Genomic DNA, 24132 nt, shown 5'->3' with positions numbered 1-24132 from the left:
TAACACCACAGGCTCGTATCCTATTTAGCAGCCTCTTACCTAGCACCTTGTAAAAGGCCTTCTCAAAATCCAAATAGATCATATTTACTAGCTGTCCTTTGTCCAACTTGCTCATTATCTCCTAAATAATTCAAATACATTTATCAGGCATGATCTCCCTTAACAAGGCAAGCTGACTCCAATCTTTCTACAACGCATATCCATGTATTCTATAATCCCATCCTTAATAATGGACTCTAAAATCTTACCAACGACTGAGGACAGGCTAACTGGCTGATAATTTCCTGTCTTTGGCATCCGTCCCTTCTAAATAGGGGTCTTACATTTTAAAAATTGCAAGAACTGCAGATACTGGAAATCCGAAACCTAAACACAAATTGCTGGATAGGCTCAACAAGTCTGGCAGCATCTGTGGAGAGAAATCAGAGTTAACGTTTCAAGTTCAGGGACCCTTCCTCAGAACTGACTGTAGTTAGGAATAGATTGGTTTTATGCAGAAGATATGGTGGGGGTGGGGATGGGAGTAAGGAGTAAACTATAGGGGGAGATAGAATCCAGAGAGAGAACAACAGATGGACAGACAAAGGAGTGTGTACGATCAGCCTGGGTGAATGAATAGCTAATAGTAGACATTTAGTGGCTAACAATGGGTGATGTGTAATAGCAGACTATGTGATAACAAGGCCTGGTGTGTGGGCCTTGGGGTAAACACATGTGAATGTGACTCAAGCCCTAAAATTGTTGAACTCGATATTGAGTCCAGAATGCTTGCAGTGGAGCAGTGGTGTTATATTAGTCATTTTCCGGTCGTCTGAGACCTTCCCCGACTGCAGTGATTCCATGTAAGATCATCACCAATGCCCCTACAATATCCTCAGCTATCTCCTTCAGAATTCAGGTATTTAGTCTATCTGGTCTGATGATTTATCTGCCTTCAGATGTTTCCGTTTTTCCAGCACCTTCTCCTCAGTGATGGCCACTATATTCACCTCTGCCCCCAGCTCTCTTGAAGTTCTGAGATGCTACTGTTGTCCTCTGTGAAAACCGATGCTAAATACCTATTCAGTTCCTCTGTCAGTTCTTTGTTCCCTATTACTCCTTCTCCAGCCTCATTTTCCAGCAGTCATAATGTCTATTTTTGCCTCTCTCTTACCTTTTAGATATCTAAAAGAAACTTGCAAACTTCTTTAATGCTACCAGCTAGCTTACTCTCATATTTCATCTTCTCCCCCTTACTGCTTTTTTAGTTACTTTCTGCTGATTTTTAAAGGCGTTCCAATCCCTTAGGTTCCCATTAATCTTCACCACATTCTATGCTTTTTTTTTGTTTTTATACTGTCCCAGTCCTCCCTCATGTCTCTGTAGTTACCTTTACTTAATTGTAACACTTTAACATCTGCTCCAAGCTTATCCCTCTCAAACTGCAGGGTGAATTCTATCATGTTATAGTCGCTGCGCCTGAGGGGTACCTTCAACTTCAGCGCCCTAATCATTGCCTGCTTCAGGGTGGCATGATGGCTCAGTGGTTAGCACTGCTGCCTCACAGCACTAGGGACCTGGGTTCAATTCCAGCCTCGGGCGCATGTCTGTGTGGAGTTTGCACATTCTCCCCATCTCTGCATGGGTTTCCTCTGGTTTCCTCCCACACCCCAAAGATGTGTTGGTCTGGTGAATTGGCCAAGTTAAATTGCCCAAAGTGTTAGGTGCATTAGTCAAGGGTAAATGTAGGGGAGAGGAATGGGTCTGGGTGGGTTACTCTTCAGAGGGCTGGTGTGGACTTGTTGGGCAGAAGGGCCTGTTTCCACATTGTAGGGAATCTAATCTAATCATAACACATCACCAAATGCAGAATTGCCTGTCCCCTAGTGGGCTGTAGCAGAAGCTGCTCCAAAAACCATCTTGTAGAAATTACACAAATTCCTTTTCTTGTGATCGGCTATGAACCTGATTTTCCCAGTCCACCTGCATATTTAAGTCCGCTATAATTATCACATTAGTACCTTTCTTACATGCTTTTTCTATCTCCTGATTTATTTCTTCCCCCACATCTTGACTCCTGCTAGGAAGCCTGTCTATAACACTCATCACGAGTCTTTTTTCTTCCTTTGCAGTTTTTCAACTCTACCCACACAGATCCTATGCCTTCTGACTCAATATCATTGCTTGTTATTGATTTAACTTTCTTTCTTAATAACAAGGCAACCATCCCACACCTTCACCCCCCCCCCCCACACATATCCCACCCATCCATCTGCCTTTCCTTTTGATAGACCTGTACTCTTGCATACTTAGATCCAGCCCTGATCCCCTTGCGCCACATCTTTGTGTCACCCACAACATCATACCTGCCAATTTTACTCTGCAGTACATTCACCTCATTCATCTTGTTTTGTGTTCTATGTGCATTTAAGTACGACCTCCTCAGTCCTGTGTTGACTGCCACTTTTCTCATTGTTGTTCCCATATTTGCTATGCCTGAAGTTAGTTTCCTGACTCTTTCTATATTCTCTGTCCTATTACTTGTTCTTGAAGCCTTAATGACCTCTGCTGAGCTCTCGCTTCCCCTTTAACTTTTTCCATTAACTTGCTCCCAGCTTAATTCAGATGGAGCCTGTCCCATTGGAACAGCTCCCTCCTTCCCCAGTACTGATGCCAATATCCCATGAATTCAAACCTGTTTCTCCCATACTGATCTTTCAGCCACACCTTTACCTATTTAATCATGTTGACTTTGTGCCAATCTGCTAGCAGCTCAGGTAATAATCCAAAGATTACCCCTTTGGTTCTGCTTTTCAGTTTAGTCCTTGCTGCTCATATTCTTTCTATTTACCCTTTATCAATATCGTTAAAAATCACACAACACCAGGTTATAGTCCAACAGGTTTATTTGGAAGTACTAACTTTCGGAGCGCTGCTCCTTTGTCAGGTAGGTAGTGGGGCGGGATTATAAAAACAAAACACAGAATTTATTTCACAAGATCTTAGTGTGATGCAACTGCTACGATATATTAAACAAACCTAGATTGCCGTTAAGTCTTTCATCTTTTTTTTAGATTAGATTAGATTGGATTACTTACAGTGTGGAAACAGGCCCTTCGGCCCAACAAGTCCACCCCGAAGCGAAACCCACCCAAACCCCTACATTTGCCCCTTATCTAACACTACGGGCAATTTGGCATAGCCAATTCACCTGACCCGCACATCTTTGGACTGTGGGAGGAAACCGGAGCACCCGGAGGAAACCCACGCAGACATGGGGAGAACGTGCAAACTCCACACAGTCAGTCGCCTGAGGTGGGAATTGAACCAGGTCTCTGGCGCTGTGAGGCAGCAATGCTAACCACTGTGCCACCGTGCTGCCCACTTTTTCAGCCTACTGCACCTGGTATTCCCAGGCGGTCTCCCATCCAAGTACTAACCAGGCCTGAGTCTGCTTAGCTTCCGAGATCAGGCGTTTTCAGACTAGTATGGCCGTAGGCACGGGCCCCCACCGTAGGCATGGGCCCCCATTCTTTTAGAATGGGTTGCAGATAATTACTATGTAAATCCCAGAACTTCTTTTAAGTCACATTCCCGAGATAACTTAAGGTTTTATAAACAAAGGTGACATCTCAGTTCAGACAACGCATTAAAGATGTGAGGTTAGAGTCTGTATGTATTCCAACCTTGAGTCAGACTGGTTCTATTTCCAAAGTAAGAATTTATAACATGTCACTTAGATTGAGTGCCTGCAGATTGAGTCACTTTTTTTAAATAAAATCTTGGGTTATCTTCTGAATGTGACTTGAAAGAAGTTCTGGGATTTACATATTAATGAATCGAAACCTGCAACCCATTCTAAAAGATGAAATACTTACCAGCAATCTAGGTTTGTTCAATATATCATAGCTGTTGCATGACACTATGATCTTGTGTTCTAAATTCTGTGTCTTATGATCCTGCCCCACTAGCTCCCTGTGAAGGATCAGCACTCTGAAAGCCAGTGCTTCCAAATAATCCTGTTGGACTACAACCTGGTGTTGTGAGATTTCTAACTTTGTCTATCCCAGTCCAACACCAGAATCTCCTCATCATTTATCTATATCTTTAGAACCTATGTGGACCACAGCAACTGAATCTTTCCCCTCTCACTCCAAATTACACTCTGGAATTTATATGAGTCTCATCTTACTTGCAACAGAAATCCTAGGCTATGTGCCTGGTGTGTGGCCACGTATGGTGAGATTTTAACTTATCTGAGACTGATTCACTTCCACAGAGTTAAACTGAGTCCTGAACAGAGAGTAGTAAGGGTATGGAATGCTTTGCCTGCAACGGTACTAGATTTGCCAAGTTTAAGTGCATTTAAGTCATCATATGGACGTATATGGAATAGTGTAGGTGGGATGGGCTTCAGATTAGAATAGCAGGGCGGTGCAACGTCGAGGGCCGAAGGGCCTGTACTGCGCTGTAATGTTCTATGTTCTATAACGGTGTTAGCTTGCACAATGTTGGTTTGGATTGTACTTGATTAAGAACAGTCAGCTGTTCAAAATTCACTTAGATCTCAAGACAGTACAGATCTTATCACAAAGTGCAAATTGTTTGATGTCACAGATTACAAATTCCTAAGTAACTCAGCATCTTGTGTCAAAACCAACTAGTTCTGTAACTATTATAAGCTTCTGTTGATTGCCTGTGTAGAAAAGTGTGAAAATGTTTCAGACACAATCTTGTCATCATTATGACAGACCCAGGGGAATGAAATTGAATTTCTAAAGCACAATTGTGAGAATGCTAATTGATATTTGTGCTTTGAGCTGTAGATCAGTGAGGATATCACATGCATGTGGCACAGTGTCTTTTCAAATCATGAGAGCCACTTGCTGTGATAATGTTCGGAAGAAATGCAGGTAATCAGTCTGCCCAATCTATCTTCATGCTGCTATAAATGGAGTAAGAGACATGATCTTTCCAGATCTTATCAGGTCACTGAATCTCTTTCTGTACTGGTCCAACATCTTTCTGGGGAATCCTGAGCTACTGATCCCCATCATCATCTCGTCCATGCCGCTTTTGTTTCTCTAGGTGGACTTCTTCTCAACGCTGGGTGCAAAACAGTGGCATCAAGGGAAGACTCTCGAAATTGTGTGACACCCTGCCAGTCTATTGAGGAACGCCTTCCTTTCAGTGAACAACAAGCCCAGTCACAGAACCATTTGTCTTTCGAGGTCCCAACTCCAGGCAGCTCCATACTATCAATTAGACTGGAAACTTACCCCAATTAAACCCTTACCATTTCAAATGTGCATCACATTGTCTTGGTGTTCCTCTCACAACATGCAATCAGGACCCAGAAATGGTCAGGCAGCAGCTTCCCGATCTTGGAATTCCATTCTTACTCATACACACTTTATTGTCAGTCGGTAGTGATGCAGAAACTTTAGGACATGAGGAGGCAGGGAGGAATAAAACAAATTTCAAACAAAACACAGTAACTATGGTTATAACTCAGGCTTTGCGAATGATCATTTCACTGCCCATTCATATAACACATTATTTCCAACAATCTCTTCTGCTTACCATTACACATCAAAAGGAAATTATTGTTTAATTTTAAATAATTATGTAGTAAATGTTGTATATCATAGAAGAATAAAGTAAGTGTTCCCTCTATCACTCAGCAAAGGAAGAATAGAACAGTCTGAGACTTAGTGTTCTCTTAATCTTCTACTTTTCAAAGAGGTAACCTCCTTGATAATTTTGAATAATTTTGGCTTGTGGACATTGTTGGCAAGGTTGACTTGTTGATCACCACTAGTCACATTGATGCAGTGGTGTCGCAACTGAGTGACTTGTGCAACTGCTGTAATATATAGTCTGGGCCAGAAAAGGATGGCAAGTGGTCCCCTTCCCTGAAAAGCATTGCCAGGGTTTGATGAAACAATATTATAGGACACATTTAATTAGGGAATTGAAGGGGGAAATTAATCTTGATGAACTGGACAAAAATAGAAAGAATGCACATAGATCATCCTGTCCCAGATTCTCTTTCCTGTTCATTGTCTCACTCTTCTTCTCCAAGCATGTTTACGTCTACAGTATTCACTGTAACTCATATTTTACCCTGTTTTTATGTTAGCAACCTGTGGCTTGATCAGATTAAATGCTCAAAGCTAATGCCACTTTCATCATTTACTTTAATATCACTCTCATTCAGTGCTAATCTTGATTCATTCCCTTTGATCTTGAAGATTTGATTTATTCAAAGCCTGACAGAAAACATTCATTCATGTACTCTGGCATTGGACATCTGTAATAGATAGCCCTGTCTTCCTCAGGGCTCTTCTACTTTATGCCAAAAGAAAGGCAGATGGACAGATTTATGTCGCTCAACACCTTTGATTTCTATATTGTAGGAGTATTCAGTCAGTACTAAACTGCTTCAAAGAATTTACTAATGAATGCAAATTATTATATATCCTGTAATCTTAGCTATATATCTATTAGCTTGCTGTCAAATGACAAAACGAAACTCATTGTTGCCTGTGGGAGGTTTCTGTTTTGCCAGCATTCTCAGTGCAGGTGACTGTAACATAGAATAAAAACAATGGCGTTTTGTTTCAGACATGTTGTGCCTTTAAAGTCAGCCGACAGAGGATACAATTTCAAGCTATCAACCAATTTATCAAACATGAAGCCAAAAATGGTCTATCCATTTCATCCACGTCTATGTTCTTTTATTAATTTGTTTGTTTGCCATTATTTAGTTATAAACTGATACTACATTTTCTGAAGAAAAATTTGTTCATTTAGGTTCCTTACATGTAGACATGATGATTAACTTCAGGATAACCATCTTATGGGGGTGATAGAAAATGTCCTCCACTTTGTATTTTACAGTGTTGCAGGCAAGATAATAGAAAACAGAAATTAATCTTATCCTCTAAGGTTATATTTCTGCTCCTTAAGCATGGTGTGCAACTTCCTAACCTGCCTTTGTAGCTTTTTAGAAAGGAAGGAAGTCAATTTAACATTTCCCACCATACCCAGAGTAGATGAACCTAATTCCAACCTGCCTTTCACCACCAGCTTTAATGAGCCCGCTCAAGTTGGTGGGTGGGGGGGCAAGGGAGACCAATCTACTCTCAGGAGATAAGCTGATCTTTAGATGTGTCAATTTTAATTGAAGTTTTTATTATCTAGTCCTGATGGTACATCCCACTGGATAAGTATTGTTGACTTTCTGAGCAAGTAATATCCCAAGTAGTTTGTGGAAAATCACTTGATTTGTCACATGAATTTCAAAAACTTCCTTTGCTGAGGTTAATGAAAGGCTTCTGCTGATGTTGAAAACAATGTTGTACCATGGTAAAATGTGGATGTAGGTAGGAACTTAACTAAGAGGAAGAAAATGGGAGTACTTGTTAGAGCATTGGTGTCAGGTTGAGAGGAAAGTACCAAATGAGTTGCCATAAGGCTGGATGCTCAGGGTTTTGCAGTTCTTATCTACTTTAATGATTTTGATACAGAAATGGAAACTGAGCAAATTCACAGATAACACTGAATGAGATTTGGGAAGACCTTCAAGACAGATTAAGTAGCCAAAGGCTTAAAAAATGGAAAGATATGGGAACACCATTACTTTCAAGTTTGCTTCCAAATCACACACCGTTCTTGAATCGTCACTGTTGTTGTGACAAACCCCTTCAATTAATGACCAAACAGCACTGTGGGACTACTTAAATCACATGGACAGCAGCATCTCGAGGAGATGGCTCACTGCCAATTTCACTAGCAATGCCCATGTTTCAGAATGAATCAAATAGAATGAATAAACGAATAAAAAAATAAACTGAATTTGCACAATGATAGGTGAAATTCCATACGTATAAATACTATATAGCTATTATATACTGGTCCTCATAAACCAAGCCATAGCCAGCCATGTTTACAAACTATTGACGCTTTTCTAACTCTCCTACTCTTTCCAAAATTCTTGAATATGTTGTCACCTCCTAGATTCATGCTCAGCTTCTTTTGAACTCCATGCTTGAGTTATTCTAATTATGTGCCTCTCCAATTACAGTGCTAAAATGACTGTTACTAAAGTCACAAATGGAGTCCTCTATAACTGTGACAAGGGTGAGCTATTTCCCCATTTTGAACCCTTTATTTTACAAGCATGCAATAGGAGTAAATGTTTTTTATTTTCTGTTACAGAAACATCTCCTTCAGGAACTAGTCATGATTATTCAAGATCTGTTGGATATAGCTAAATCAGTAGTCTTGGAAATCCATACTGGGAAGAGATTGGCATCAGTTGGTCATGACTCATTAATCTTAGGAAATAGCATTTGCCGTGGAGTGAGGTTTGTGTATCTCAAATAAGAGGAAATGACTTTATCATAAACTCATCAGTATTCAGCCATTCTCCCCTCATGCAATCAAAGTTACTACATTTGCATGCTTTTCAGAACAGATTTTACAATTATGAAATAAATGCAATACTTCAACACCATTGAAGGTAGTCTCAATGTCTTGTTTGGAAATTAGTATTTGGTTTCAGAGATAAACTTTCTTAATTTGGCTCTGATAACTAATTTCATTCTGTTTATTCATTAATTTTGGAATGTTAAGGCTGAATGTTCACTCTGGTCATTCAGCTGCAACTATCTATAGATGTTGCAATGCCATGACAAGCAATGCATTAGCCCAAACATTTCTTCCAATGAATTGCTAACATTTGGCACTAACAACCATAGTACTATTCTCCACTATTTTAGTTACTTGCTCTTGAACTTCTATCTTCATTGTCCTTGTTTCTCTTTTTTTGAGCCCTCAGTTTTGACTTACAGTTCACATTTAGCTGTACATAGGTATCCTTTGATTTCCTCTGAAAGTTTCTCCCCAATTGATTTTAGTTAATCATAAAAAACAACTAGAAGAGCCCTGAGAAAGTCCCACCATTTGTTTGATTGACACAAGCTGTGTTTTACCCTGCAACAGAAACAAATGCAAAACAATTCTGAGAAAACTCAGTGAGTCAGGAGCGAGCAGAAAAGTGAACAGGTGTGGAGTTTTATTCTGTGTCTATTCAGGCTGGAGTTCTTGATGTTAATATTAGGTGCCAAAAGGAAGAAAGAAAGTTGTATTACACTGATTTGAACTCTTAAAATGATGTTGTCTCTCCAGTTAAATGTTAAGAAAGGGCAGCGAAGTAACATTTCATAAACCTATCGCAAAGGCATGTCATTGGACTTTGGTTCAGGAGATGAAAAGTTGAGACTTGAGGCACATGTAGATCAGACGCTAAACTTAATTTTTCAAATGTTCCAGTGGGTAAGTTGATCAAGAGGTCCTGAGAATAATGGGATTAAGAACATGAACATCTTACGTGGGGCATCACAACAATGCCATCTGCTTGTATTTCTCTACTTCAGTATTAGGTACATAACTAGCAAAGGACTTTCCGTGTGACATAGTTAGATGAATTAGCCTCTCAGAATGATAATGAACTACTGGCTAACCAGAACCATCCATGTTCTATCCTTGGTCTATCCTCAGCTTGTCTTAAGCAGGCTGATGCTAGCTGTTACTATTGAAGTCAGTATCATTATAATATGGTGAAGAACATGGTTTCTCACTCTTGATCACAATCCAGGGCTCATGATCCTTGAATCCAAACGCACATTTTGGGATAGAAAAGTTGGAGTTGAAGGGATATCCTTCTCCAAGTCAAGTAGATTAATAAAATGAATTGTGCAAATTCATACATAAAAATGTCTGGGCAAGCTGTTGATTATGACTGAGATTTAACACATTTAATCTGAATTGGCTTCAAATATTGAGTTTCATTGAGGGAATAAGACTGAGGACTGATATAGCCTCTTCTCAGACTGACTTATCAAATGTTGGAATTTATGTAGAAAAAAACTGTTCCATGATTTCTGATTAATAGTTACAATGAAATTGCTGAATTACAACTAGTTTTAGACATTTTTAATCAGTATGTTCAGACACGTTAATGCACATCTCTGGAGCACGTGGGACTTGAACCTGCACCTTCCGGACACACTCACTATGCCACAAGAGCCACTAAGCTTTTTAAATCTACCTATTTCGATATTTTACAACAGGCTTCAGGAGAGGTGAGATTTGAACCAAAACATTCTGCCCTAGAGGGAGAGACATTTCTGATATGCCTCAAAACTACTTATTGCAGATAATCCAAAAATTAAAATACAAAAATGCATAATCAAACACACAAGTAATTTAACATTTGCAAATCATTTATTGATTACAGTGAAGTGCAGCAAAATCTAGTAGGGTGTGATATCTCATAAATATACACCTAGTCTCTCACATATCTTACTTTCATTGGAAGGTAACAACAGGAGTAGACCACTTATCCCTTGCAACCCTGAAATTTGTAGTGCTATTGTGCTATTCATATGTAACACAAATGAGGAATGCAGATTCTCATTACTTGAAGATCTCTTGTTGGTTTATTTACAGTTAAAATTAAGGCATACAATACACAGTAATGCCTGGACACATCTTTGGCCTGAGATGCTTCAATGCAGAATGACCATGGTCAAATCTTAGCTTTTGATGAACCAGCATATTAAGCTCTTAAAGCAAGATTGTTCTTAAAGCAATAACCCAGCAAACCCAAATTTTCTAAAGATAGATCTCGTATATTAAAGGTGAAAGGATTTAAACGTTGAGTTACAGCAAAGTCACTAATACAGAGATAAGGATCATAAAATTTACAATTATAGAAACCTAAGAGTCCATAAATCACTTTGGTGGTTTGACTACTCTTCCAAATGTTATTATGGAGTAACTTTCTGGAGATGAGAATTTCAACCTTAGCTGTTCTTGATTCACAGATGTGACATTGGTATATTAATTGTTACTGCGGCATTCCATCAGATCAGCATAGTACGGTTACGTTGATTCTTTTGTATCTGCTATGTACAGTTGGCTCTGTATTATACATTTCCCTTAGTTGTGTTCTATTCCTCCTCAACATTGCTCCCTTGAGTTTTATGAATTTATAAGACCTCAGTTTGCTGCACACTTTAGATATTTCTTCAGGTAAGCAGGTTCCTATTGTAGGGTAAATGATTTATCTTGCATTCAGTTGAGTTTGTTCTGATCCTGTACGCAAGTCATGCACCATCGTCATCCTCCCTTGTTTGTGGAGAAATATGTACCATATTTTGAAGAATTTAGATCGGTGGTGGCATGATAAGATTATCCTCATTTGCCTATTGATCATGTCCTCTGCCAGTGATGATAACTCCATATCCAGTAATGTAGTTCTGAGGTGGGACACCGTGATATGAAAATCTTATCTTCTAGTCCTCCATTTCAGGATAGTGATCTAATGGTATGAATTATTTGGTTGGTGAGACTGTTTAATCTGTTGTAATAGGGTGAGTACATCATATGATTATGCCCATTTAGTACACATATCCCTGAAAGGTCTCACCTATACACTGCAGCTCATTGTCAGAAACTATTTTCTTTAGGGGCACTAAACTGACTAAATTAGCACTCCATGTGTCCACCATGAATATGCTTGAAATTTTCTTAACTCTCTGACAGCTGGAAATTTGGAGAAGTAATCTGTAACTAAGATCATATTAATTCCATTTATAGTAAATAAATCAGTGTTGATCTTGTGTCGAAGAACTAGCTGAATTTCATGAGAGTGTCTATATTCTTCATGTTGTTATGGTTGGTTGGTCTGAAATGTCTCTCATAACTTCACCAACTTTTCAATGCCACTATTGATCCCTGGCCAACAGATCATATCACATGCCAGCTGTCTCATCCACTCTATGGCCATATATCCTTGGAGTAGTTATGACAAAAAATCCTGGCAGAGAGCTTTCTATACAAGTACTTGACTTCCTTCAGAAATTGTACCACACGAGACACTCTGCTCATCTCTGCAAGGCCAACAGCATTTGATAATGTCTGCTGTCTCTTCAATTATAATTTTTCACAGTGCCTTCAGCTGTAGGCTATGAGCAGCTTCAGAGAGGAGAACGTGAGGACTGCAGGTGCTGGAGATCAGAGTTGAGAGTGTGGTGCAATAGTGAATAGAATATCACTACTGATATGCATGTCATTTCCTGGTTCTTGCTCTAGCTATGCAAAGTTGTACATGAGAAGCACACAACTGCAAATTTAGTTATTTAGGCTACAACAATGACTTGCATTCATATAATGCCTATAACTTAGAAAAGCATTCCAAGAGGCTTCAGAGGAACAACAAAAAAAACTCAAAAGACGACTTTTTTAGGAGTGATCACCATAAGCTTAATCAAAAAGGTAGGCTGGTAGGAAGACAATGGTTGAAATCTCAGACTGTTGTCAGAAAAATAATTCCACTGTATGGGACCCAAGGGTGGGAAGAATGGAGGATAGTTGTCCAATAAGCTGAGGTTAGTTCAGAACTGATAGTACAATACTAACAGAATTAGCATTTCCAGCCTTCATATTTGATGTTAAGAAAATGACTGAATACACCTTTAAAGAGAGGAAGTGATGGCTTAGTGGTATTATCACTGGACTGTTAATTCAGACAGCCAGGTCATGTTCTGGGGAGCCAGGTTTGAATTCCACCAGGGCAGATGGTGGAATTTGGATTCAATAAAAATCTGTAATTAGAGTTTAGCGATGACCATTGCTGATTGTCAGGGAAAATCCATCTGATTCACTAAAATCTCTTAGGGAAGGAAACTACCATCTTGACCTGGTCTGGCCTACATGTGACTCCAAACCGACAAGTGGTTGACACTTACCCCTGCCCTCTGGGTAATTAGGGATGGACAATAAATGCTGGTCTAGCCAGAGCCACCTACATCCCATGAATGAATTTTTTAAAACTTGTACATGAAAGATCCAGAGCGTTAGCTGAGGAAAAATAAAATTTCCCTGAACAAGATTCACCGTTTAACCAAAAAAAAGCTGTTTATCTATTTTATTGCTAGTTCAAAGCTATCCCTGTGAGTAACCCCAGTTGTACTGCTTGCTTACATAACATTTACACCCTGTCAAAGTAATGAGAGACTTGATAGGTGTTATGTAAGTGCAAGTTTTTCCTTCTTAAAAATAGAGAAAAGCAGTGTATAAAGCAAGGCACAGAAACTTCAATGAAAAACAATCATTAACTGAAAATGCCACAAAGTTGCAAAATGAGCTTAACTTGCTTCCCATGTAGAGTATCAAAAAGCAGTCAATACTGTTGAGGATGTTAGGTCCCAGCATTTTTCTCATTCTGCATAACAAACAAAACCTGTTAATTTTATGCTTTACATTTTATGGGCAATGTTCCACAGTCTGCAATGGCTAGTTTACAATTTCCCTGGCTATCAAGTGAATGGATAAAAATGAATTGAGAGATCGGAAGTGCAAGTGCAGGAACTCCCCACTTATTTTGTTTCCTTCCCTCAGTAGCTGGTAAAGAATATGTGTAGCATTTACTATGTTTTTCTTAGGTGACTGTGTGGTATTTTATTCAATCTTCTTGTTGATTATTTACTGAATTACAATGGTCAATAGATTCTCACAGACTATCTATTTTGTGCCTATTTTGAGACTACACAAGCTGACAACACAAAAGTGATAGTAATTCAGAGAAGCTGCTTATGCAGGTGATCAATCATCATACTCCACAGCAGAATCAATCTGCAATCAATAAAACAACTGGGTAACTTTATCACTGAATTGGATCAACTATCTGGTTATAATGCACCAAACATTCTGAGGATGAAGACATGAATTCTTGAAGAAAAGTGTATTCCTTGTCTTTCCCAACTTCCAAATTCCAAATTGTGCCTGACAATCCCCACCACCAACCAACAATTTTTTTTCAGATATTGTTGCATTTCTGGATTTGGACCATTATAGTTCTGACACTAATTGAACAATTATTAGTATCAATACATGTCTAAGCTCTGCTCTAAAGGATCAGCAACACACAGAAACAAAAACAGAAGTTGCTGGAAAGGCTCTGAGAAAAGGTCACTGGACCCAAAATGTTAACTCTGATTTCTCTCCACAGATGCTGCCAGATCTGCTGAGATTTTCCAGTAATTTCTGTCTTCATTTCTGATTTCCAGTTCTTTAGGGTTTTATTTAGCAACATATAGGTATGTTTTATTGGTGTCCTAAGCCATAAGAAGAAATCCAGAGGTCTTTCTGAAATGCTGCTAATCTGAAAAAAACTGCACCGCCCATATTGGTTGTAAACATACACAAAAAAACTTACTGTATTTTCCTTTGAGAAAGATACTGGAAACAGAGGAGTTTAACAGTTAGTACTGAGGTAATAGATTTTTCATGTATTTCATGATGCAAATTCGGCGATACAAAGATCAATGGTGTTTGTGGACAATACAAAGATTTGTGGCATTTGCAGATGATACACAAACACAGTGGTGTTTGTAGATAATGCAAAGATTGGTGGTGTTTGTGAACAATATAAACATTAGTGGTATTGCAAATAGTGAGGAGGACTGTCAGAGGATATAGCAGGCTATAAATCAGTTGGAGGCATGGGCAGAAAAATGGCAGATGGAGTTTAATCTGGACAAACACGAAGTGATGCAATTTGGAAGGTCAAGTACAGGTGGAAATTATACAGTGAATGGCAGAACACTTAGGAGTGTTGCTATGCAGAGGGATCTGGGTGTGCAAATCCACAGATCATGGAAGAAGGCAGTACAGGTAGATAAGGTACTAAAAAAAAAGGCCTATGGCATAAGGCCACATTTGGAATACTGCACACAATTCTGGTCATCACGCTACCAAAAGGATGTGGGTGCTTTGGACAGGGCACAGAATAGGTTTACCAGGATGTTGCCCAGTATAGGGATTCTAGAATGAAGAAAGGTTGGATAGACTGGGTTTGTTTTCTCTGAAATGCAGGAGGTTGAGGGGTGACCTGATAGAGGTTTATAAGATTGTGAATGGTATGGATAGAATGGAAAGTATGAGGCGTTTTCCTAGGGTGGAGGGATCAATTACGAGTCGAAGAGTGTGGTGTTGGAAAAGCACAACTGATCAGGCAGCATCCGAGAAGTAGGAGAGAATTGGCATTTCAAGCATAAGCTCCAAGTGGGCTGAGAGATAAATGGGGGGAAGGTAGCTTGAAATGTGATAGGTAGGTGAAGGTGTGGTGATGGTGATAGGTTGGAGAGGAGGGTGGAGTGGATAGGTGAGAAGGAAGTTGGACAGGTTGGACAGGTTAAGATGGTGGTGCCAAGTTGGAAGGTTGGATCTGGAATAAGGTGAGAGAGAGGAAATGGGGAAACTGGTGAAATCCACATTCATCACATGTGGTTGGAAGGTCCTATGGTTGAAGTTGAGGCTCTCCACTTTCCACCCTCCACTCCAGGCATCTTCTCCTGCCACCACAAGATGTGCAAAACCTGTGCTCACACTTCGCCCCCTTACCTCCGTCCAAGGCCTCAAAGGATACTTCTACATCCAACGAAGATTTACCTGCACTTCCACACATGTCATCTACTGTGACTGTTGCTCCCGATGTGGTCTCCTCTACATCGTGAAGTCAGGAGATCAACTTGCAGAATGCTTCAGGGAACATCTCTGGGACACCCACATGAAGCAACCCCGTTACTCAGTGGCTAAACACTTTAACTGCCCCTCCCACTCCACCAAGGACATGCAGGTGCTCGGCCTGCTCCATCACCAAACCCTAACTACCCAATGCCAGGAGGAAGAAAACCTCATCTTCTGCCTTGGGACCCTCCAACCACATGGAATCAATGAGGATTTCGCCCCCACCTTATTGCAGTCCCACCTAACTGTTCTATCCTTCTATCTGACCGATCACCTTCACCGCCACTTTCATCTAACTATTGCACTCCCAGTTATTCTCTCCACAGCTGCACTCCCCTCCCTTTTATCTCTCAGCCCCCTTGGGCCACAAGTCTCATTCCTGATGAAGGGCTTATGCTTGAAACATCAATTGGATGCTCCTTGGATGCTACCTGACTGGCTGTGCTTTTCAGCTCTGATCTCCAGCATCTGCAGTCCTCTGTTTCTCTGGATCAATTACTAGGGGACACAGGTTCAAGTTGCAGGGGAAGAAACTTAAAAGTACATCATACCTGTGATGTACAAGACATGTTTATCACACAAAGAGTGGTGAGTGCCTGGAACACGCTGTCAGAGGAGGTGGTGGAAGCAGACATTTAAGAAAAACCTGGATGATTACATAAATAGGAAGGGAATAGAGCAATACAAATCCTGTAAGTGAAGACAGTTTTAATATGGAATGTGTCAGCACTAGGTGGGAGGGCTGGGGCCCTGCTCCTATGCTGTGTTGATCTGTGTTCTTTATAAGCAATGTTGCTCACATATTAACACTGAACAGATGGAATGAGTGCCCTTTGGTGGTTTTGATGGGTGTGAACCTGCTGCCTTCCTGTCCCAGCTCCATTTAAGTCTATAGTGAGAAGCCTCAGGGATAGCCTTCCCAACCCACCATCAACTGGCGCTCTTAAGTGGACAGCTAATGCCACCAGCCAGACAGATTGCAACCTGTATGTGTTTCTGAATAGGGTATCACCCCATCATCTTTAGTGTTGCCTGACTGGCACCTAATTCTGGCAAACCTTTCTGAAAAGAGGCAATGCAGAACTGTGCCAATCTTCTGCTGGTGGGAGAAACCCACATTGCCCAAATTCTGCACAACATGCTTATAGCAATTTGTCTCTGCTGTTAAAATAACAAGAGATGGATTTCAACATAGCTATTTGAATAGTTATGAATCTGTTGCCTACATATGAGAACAGACCTGAGCATAAGTGTGACTGTCTCATTTTGTGACTGAGATAATACAAAGAGTTAGTTCACATATTCCTGACAGTGAATGAAGAGCCTGTATTCTATATTCCTAAAACTGTATGAGTAGTTTTCAATTGTGTATTATTGATGCCACTTGACTTATGTATAGAACTGTCAAACTTCAGAGAGATTGTAACTGCCACACCTCAATCTGAGACAGGTGGTGATAATCCCTTCAAGCTTAATTTTAAATGGTTCAATGATCAAGTGGAAAAGCACCTGTGATGTTTTTTAAATATTTTTCTTTCCAAAACAATGCCCAGAAACATTCCGACCTCCTCAGAGACTAGAGCATTTCATGTCCACATGCAACAAACAAGTCCTGGACTCCTGCAGCAAGACCTGGCCAACATCCAGGCTTCTGCTGATAAGTGGCAAGTAACATTCATAGAGTCATACAGCGGGGAAACAGACCTTTCGGTCCAACTTGTCCATGCCAACCAAGTTTTCCAAACTAAACAAGTCCCACTTGCTTGCATTGGTTCCATATCCCTCTAAACCTTCTCTATTCATGTATTTGTCCAACTGTCTTTTAAATGTTGTAACTGTACCTGCACCTATCACTTCCTCTGGCAGTTTGTTCCATATCTGCACCACCCTCACACCACACAAGCACAAGGAAATACCCAATTCCTACAAGAGAGAATCCAAGCAACGAATGCTCAATTACATTGCAATTGCTGAACCCCCATTATCGACATCCAGAGGTTATAATTGGCCAGAAACTGAATTGGACTGGTCAAATAAATACTGTGGCTGCAAGAACCATTCAGAGGCTGGGAACTCTGTAATAAGTAACTCACCTCCTGTACCCTCAAAGCCTGTCCACCATCTAAAAAGCACATGCCAGGACTGCTATGGAATGTCCTCTACTTACTTGGATTGGTACAACTCCAACTATGTTCATATCATCTAGGAAAAGGCAGTCCACTTGATTGACACTTCATCCACTGCCTTCACCATTCAGTCCCTTCACCATCAATGCACAGCAGCAGAGATTTATATCATCAACAATGTGTATTTCAGTATCTCAGCAAGGCTCTTTCAACAGCACCTTTCAAACTCATGACTTCTACACCCTGTAAGATCAAGGACAGTAGATGCATGGGAACACCACCACTGGAAGTTTCTTTCCATCATGACGAGGAACGTTATTGCCTTCCTTCACTGTCACTGGGTCAAAATCCAGGAACTCCTTTCCTGACAACACTCCAAGGACTGTCACAGTTCAACAAGCCAACTCATCACCATCTTCTCCAGGCAGTTGGGGATAAGCAATAAATACTGACCCAACCAGTGAAACCCACATCCAGTGAATGAGAAAAGAACTCTTGCAGTCTTGTCCTTATTACAGCAAGTCTTGAGCAAGAAAGAACTGATTGCCATTTGTTCAATTTTAACCTATACAAAACCATTCATTACACAGCATTAATATAATATGTGTAGTAATGTTCTATATAGAACAGTAAGAACGGAGAAGATGGTAAAAGAGGGGGAGGTGTGGCATTGTTGGTCAAGGACATATTACGGTTGCGGAAAAGATATTTGGGGACTCATCAACTGAGGTAGTATGGGCTGAAGTTAAAAACAGGAAAGGAGAGGTCACCCTGTTGGGAGTTTTGTATAGGCCCCCAAATAGTTTCAGAGATGTAGAGGAAAGGATAGCAAAGATGATTCTCAATAGGAGTGAGAGAGACAGGGTAGTTTTCATGGGGGACTTCAACTTTCCAAATATTGACTGGGAACACTATACTATGAGTACTATAAATGGGTCAGTTTTTGTCCAGTGTGTGCAGGAGGGCTTCCTGACACAGTATGTAGACAGGCCAACAAGGGGTGAAGCCACATTACATTTGTTACTGGATAGTGATCCCGGCCAGGTGTTAAACTTGGAAGTAGGTGAGCACTTGGTGATAGCGATCACAATTCTGTTATGTTTATTTTAGTGATAGAAAGGGATAGGTGTATACCACTGGGCAAGAGTTACAGCTGGGGGAAAGGCAATTACAATGCGAATAGGTAAGATTTAGGAAGCATAGGATGGGGAAGGAATCTGCAGGGGATAGGCACATTAGAAATGTGGAGCTTATTCAAGGAAAAGCTACTGTGCGTCCTAGATAAGTATGTACCTGTCAGGCAGGAAGGAAGCTTTAGAGCGCAGGAGCTGTGGTTTATGAAGGAAGTGGAATCTCTGGTCAAGAGGAAGAAGAAGGCGGCTTATGTTAGGATGAGATGTAAAGGCTCAGTTAGGGCACTTGAGGGTTATAAGGTAGCCAGGAAAGACCTAAAGAGAGAGCTCAGAAGAGCCAGGAGGAGACATGAGAAGTTGTTGGCAGATAGGATCAGGGTAAACCCTAAGGCTTTCCATCGGTATTTAAGGAATAAAAGAATGACGCAAGTAAGATTAGGGCTAATCAAGGATAGTAGTGGGAAGTTGTGTGTGGAGTCAGAGGAGATTCGGGAAGCACTAAATGAATATTTTTCGACAGTATTCACTCTAGAAAACAACAATGTTGTCGAGGAGATTACTGAGATACAGGCTACTAGACTAGGTGGGATTGAGGTTCACAAGGAAGAGGTATTAGAAATCCTGCAGAGTGTGAAAATAGATAAGTCCCCTGGGCCGGATGGAATTTATCCTAGGATCCTCTGGGAAGTCAGGGAGGAGCCTTTGGCATTGATCTTTAAATCGTCATTGTCTACAGGAATAGTGCCAGAAGACTGGAGGATAGCAAATGTGGTTCCCCTATTCGAGAAGGGGAGTAGAGACAACTCTGGTAATTATAGACCAGTGAGCCTTACTTCTGTTGTTGGTAAAGTGTTGGAAAAGGTTATAAGAGATAGGATTTATAATCATCTAGAAAAGAATAATTTGATTAGGGATAGTCAGCACGGATTGTGAAGGGTAGGTCGTGCCTCACCTTTGGGTGGCACAGTGGCACAGTGGTTAGCACTGCTGCCTCACAGCGCCAGAAACCCGGGTTCAATTCCTGCCTCAGGCAACTGTCTGTGTGGAGTTTGCACATTCTCCCCGTGTCTGCGTGGGTTTCCTCTGGGTACTCTGACATCTTCCCTATAATTTCCTCCTAATATCTTAAAACTATGATCCCTCGTGCCAGTCAATCCTGCCCTAGGGAAACGTCCCTGACCAATGATTCCATCCATGCCTCTCATTACCTTGTATGTCTTGATCAGGTCACTTCTCTTCCTTTTTCTCTCCAGAGAGAAAAGTCTAAGCTTAGTCAACCTCTCTTCATAAAACAAGCCCTCAAGTTCAGACATTATCCTAGTAACCCTTCTTTGCACCCTCTCCAAAGCCTCCATATCTTTCCCATAATAGGGCAACCAGAACTGGACACCATATTCCAAGTGTGGTCTCACCAGGGTCTTGTAGAGCTGCAGCAAAACTTCACAGCTCTTAAACTCGACCCCACCTTTTAATGAAAGCCAAAAATACCTTTCTTAACAATCCTATCCACTTGGGTGGCAACGTTGAGGGATCTATGCACTTGAACACCAAGATCTCTCTGTTCCTCCACATGCCAAGAATCCTGTCTTTAATCCTATATTCAGCATTCAAGTTCGACCTTCCAAAATGAATCACTTCGCATTTATCCAGGCTGAATTCCATCTGCCATTTCTCAGCCCAGCTCTGCATCCTATCTATGTCACGCTGCAGCCTGCAATAGCCCTCGATTCTATCAGCAGCATCTCCAACCTTTGTGTCATCGGCAAACATACTAACCCCCCCATCAATCTCCTCAGCCAAATAATTTATAAAAACTATAAAGAGCAGAGACCCAAGAACAGAGCCCTGCAGGACACCACTCAACACTGTCCTCCAGGCAGAATACTTTCCATCTACAACCACTCTTTGCCTTCTGTCAGCCAACCAATTCTGAATCCAGACAGCCAAATTTCCCTGTATCCTATACCTCCTGACTTTATGAATGAGCCTACCAGGAGAACCTTATCAAATGCCTTGCTGAAGTCTATATACACCATATCCACCGTTCGAGCTTCGTCGATCTGTCTCATTGTGAGGCATGACCTGCCTCTCACAAAGCCATGCTGACTGCCTTTAATCACGCTATGCTTTTCCAAATAGTCATAGACCCTATCCCTCAGAATTCTTTCCAAAACCTTGCTGACCACAGACGTAAGACTGACTGGTCTGTATTTGCCTGGGATTTCCCTATTCCCCCCCTCCAACAACATTCACCTCCCTCCAATCCTCCAGTACAACTCCCGTGGAGAGTGAGGAAGCAAAGACTTTCCAGCAGTTTACCACCTCCTTTCTCACTTCCCGGAGCAAACTAGGATAAATCTGGTCTGGCCCTGGGGACTTATCAATCTTTATGTTTGCCAAAAGTTCCAGCACATCAACTTCATCAATCTTGATCTGTTCAAGCCTATTTCCCAGCTACTGAAAGTTCTCATTCACAACAAGGTCCCTTTCCTTAGTGAAAACTGAAGCAAAAAACTCATTTAGGGCTTCCCCTATCTACTCAGACTCCACACACAAGTTCCCTCTGCTATCCCTGATCAACCCTACCTTCTCCTTGATCATTGTCTTATTCCTCAAGTATGAGTAAAATGCCTTTGGGTTTTCCCTAATCCTTCCTTCCAAGCCTCTTTCATGCCCCCTCATGGCTCTCCTCAGTCCATTTCTGAGCTCCTTTCTAGTAAGTCTGTAATCCTGAAAAGATGTGCTAGATCCTTGCTTCCTCCAATTTACATAAGCTGCCATCTTCCTTTTAACAAGAAGCTCTTCTGTTTTCGCAATCCAAGGCTCTTTAATCTTCTTGCCTGTCTCAGAGGAACAAACTTGTGCATCACTTGCAACAATTGCTCCTTTAACTGTCTCCACATGGCTGTTGTGCCCTTTCAGTGGAACAATTGCTCCTAATCTGTACTTCCCAACTCCTGTCTGAGAGCACCATAATTTCCTTTTCCCCAATTAAATATCTTGCCTTGGTAACTGCTCCTTTCCCTCTCCAAGGCTATGGTAAATGTAAGGCAGTTGTGGTCACTGTCACCAAAGTGTTCGCTCACCGTGAGATCTAACACCTGTCCTGGCTCATTGCCAAGCACCAATCCAAAATGGCCTCTCCCCGCATCGGCCTGTCTACATACTGATTAAGGAAACCCTCCAGGGACAAACCTGAGGTTCCTGCCAAATTTGGAAAGTTGAAGTCAGCCATAACAACAACCCTGCTACCTCTGCATTTTTCCAAAATCTGCTGGCCTATGACTTCTTCAATCTCCCTACTGCTATTGGGGGGATCTGTAGAAAACCTCCAATGAGGTGGCTGCTCCCTTGCTGTTCCTAACTTCCACCCATAATGACTCAGTAGAAAAACCTTCCTCTAAAAGTCTTTGTTTCTGTTTCTGTAATGCACTCTCTGATGAGCAATGCTACACCCACTCGTCTTTTTCCACCCTCCCTGTTCTCTTTAAACATTCTAAACCCTGGAACAGCAAGCAACCATTCCTGCCCCTGTGAAACCCACGTCTCTGTTATGGCCACAACATCGTAGCCCCAAGTACTGATCCAGATTCTAAGTTCATCATTCTTATTTCTGACACTCCTTGCATTAAAGCAGACACACTTTAACCAATCCCTTTGCTTCATCACATGAAAAACCTTTCCAATAGATTCACTAAATCCTGTCACTGCCCCATCTACAACTATCCCCCCCCTCCCCTCAGATATGTCGCTCTTGTTCCCACCACCTTGCCAAACCACACGAATAAATCTCCCACCCAGGACATTTGTGCCCCTCCAGTTCAGGTGCAACCTATCCTTCTTATACAGCTTCCACCTTCCCCAGAAGGCTTCCCAATGGTTCAAGTATCTGAAGCCCTCCCTCCTGCGCCATGTTCTAATTAGGTTCAACAGCATGACCCCCAATGGGTATGTCAAGGGAAATATAAATGCATTTCACGAGAAATGCTGACCAGACTACAACCACATAAACCTATTTACAAAGCTGTTACATGATCAAAATACTGAGGTAAGCATAATGACTTGACAATCCTGGCATAAACCTTACACCATGTGAGTGGAGAATCAAGGAAAAACCCTCAAAGGCGAAAGCAATTCTGCCGCAATATTTCTAAATTTACAGACTTCAGTTTTGTCGCTTTTGTTTTTGGTGATTTGAATTTAATGAATGTTTCTCTTTCTGCTCATATAAAACTAATTTCAGGCATTAAAACAACTAATTTGACTGCCTGAAGATGTTTTAATTTGCCCATTATCATTAAGACCAGAAAATACCTGAGATGTAAACTACTTTCCATCGATGGCAGCCTTATCTTGCTTCCTTCTGAACATTCTCCTTTCCCTACACCATTGCTGAGTTACAACCTCTGATGACAATAAATAAGGATCGTACGTAAAACTTAAATCTGCTTTAACAAGGCAGACGTCCAGAAATGATGCTAAGAAATACATTGCAACCCTAAGGTGTCTAGTCAGCATGACTGCATCCTGCCACACTGTAGGGAATCTGGTGCCAGTACTTTGATCTGTGCACATGAGCTGCATATAGACACATCATCTTACAGAAGGAATTGGATTGAATCCCAATGGATATAATGAAGAACTTATTAATCAACGTCGAGCTGTTGAGCAAATTAAGCTGGTTCATTAATAATGAAAATTCCAATCCTGGATGATGTGTTGTTGGATCCAGATAGTTAAATACATTTGGAAATTTTTCAAAATGTCAAGTAATTCAAGTAAGTCAGAAAGCTTAAATGTACACTTGTATGAAATATTACCCACAACCCTTTATTATTTGATAATTCAAACAGTATAATCTGCTTTTTTCAACATCTTCAATAACAACCCTGTAAGGCATGAACATAAAGCAGTCAATATTGTGAAGGCATTTTAGGAATGACATTTATGATCAAAAAGAGTGGAATATATCAAATGGATCACATTTCTAAACTGAAATTAATTATCCTCTCTCCAAGGGTAATGAGACTTGAATCTGCCATACAGTATCCTGGTTAAAAATTATTACCATTAGACTCAATAACAGCACTTTGAATACAGTAAGAGAAGCCCACAGAATGATACAGGCTTGTTAATGGGCATCCCATTTGAAATGTTGTATAGGAAAACAGTATGCATATTCAGTATTGCTGCTAAGGTGAAAGTTAGACAGTCTATAAAAGTAGAGAGGATTTCACTCTTTGGGTGTGTCATCAATTCTACTGGGATCATCAGAACGCTTCATTAATGAA

General features: G+C 40.9%; 1 pseudogene; it reads right to left on the bottom strand.

Moving 5' to 3' along the window:
- Positions 1–3370: 3370 nt before the first annotated feature.
- On the bottom strand, positions 3371–3479 carry LOC132821234 (5S ribosomal RNA; annotated as a pseudogene).
- Positions 3480–24132: the final 20653 nt, after the last annotated feature.

Source organism: Hemiscyllium ocellatum, chromosome 12 (assembly GCF_020745735.1).
Source record: "Hemiscyllium ocellatum isolate sHemOce1 chromosome 12, sHemOce1.pat.X.cur, whole genome shotgun sequence".
Classification (NCBI taxonomy): domain Eukaryota; kingdom Metazoa; phylum Chordata; class Chondrichthyes; order Orectolobiformes; family Hemiscylliidae; genus Hemiscyllium; species Hemiscyllium ocellatum.
Note: the sequence above shows the minus strand (reverse complement) of the source record. Positions and strands in the feature narration are given on the sequence as shown.